Here is a 1,071-nt window from a genome sequence, read left to right as displayed (position 1 = left end):
TATTAGACAGCGATCCAGGAGGGGTTACATCAGAAGACCTAGGATACCCAGCGTCGTCGCAGACAGCGTGTCCGAGTGGTAAGGAGGTGGACTAGAAATCCACTGGGCTCTGCCCGCGCAGGTTCGAATCCTGCCGCTGTCGGAAACTTATTTTTAGTATCCTGCTGCAGGGATTCGTCACACTCACAACTTGGGAACACCGTCCTCACATATTGCAATCGGACCCATGGTACGACGAGGATTTTATCCAACCGACGTGACTGTAATTTGGATCCACGTAAGTCACTGTGGGCATACTGTGTCCATAACCTGGGTCAAGGCTTACACCATGCTATTTCACTACGTTTCACCTGGAAAGCGAATCCCAACCGAAGCCTACACTGGATAATCCACCGGCTCGTATGACGCACCCCACCCCCCTCGGACAAGGGTAATTAGCCTGGAAAAGCCACTCGCCAAGTATCTCATAAGCTATAGGGAATCAGATAAGGCTCTCAACATTGCGCTGGGGGGGAGCGGGGACGGCCGAGCCGTCACGGCTCCGATGCACGAAGACTCGCATTCACTCAACCCAAGATCACCATCCGGTTGTACATAACGATTCGAACAACCACCATCTGGTGCAAGGACTCACTTATGCACAACTAATACAACTCCATCCGCGCCTCACCTCGCACGCCTGTGGAAGTTGCCATCAACTCACTTCTCAATATCTCACAACGACACGTGATGTACGGATCCAAGATATTTTCCGCCAGGAGTGGTAATACAAGAGGGACTAATGGTTACGCACAAGGAAACATGAAGAGAGGCGTGTCACCGTATTGCGCATCGACGATGAAGGAGATGCGGGCTCTCGAATTCGGGTTTTCGGGTTTCGGGTTCGGGTTTCGGGTTTCGGGTTTCGGGTTTCGGGTTTCGGGTTTCGGGTTTCGGGTTTCGGGTTTCGGGTTTCGGGTTTCGGGTTTCGGGTTTCGGGTTTCGGGTTTCGGGTTTCGGGTTTCGGGTTTCGGGTTTCGGGTTTCGGGTTTCGGGTTTCGGGTTTCGGGTTTCGGGTTTCGGGTTCGGGTT

General features: G+C 52.9%; 1 non-coding gene across 1 annotated transcript; it reads left to right on the top strand.

The window, feature by feature from the left end:
• Positions 1-61: 61 nt before the first annotated feature.
• Pmar_PMAR009097 lies at positions 62-142 on the top strand. Its single transcript has one exon. It is a non-coding gene; the product is annotated as a tRNA-Ser (tRNA).
• Positions 143-1,071: the final 929 nt, after the last annotated feature.

Source organism: Perkinsus marinus, assembly GCF_000006405.1.
Source record: "Perkinsus marinus ATCC 50983 genomic scaffold scf_1104296936602, whole genome shotgun sequence".
In the NCBI taxonomy this organism is placed as follows: domain Eukaryota; phylum Perkinsozoa; order Perkinsida; family Perkinsidae; genus Perkinsus; species Perkinsus marinus.
This window is presented reverse-complemented; position numbering and strand designations above follow the sequence as displayed.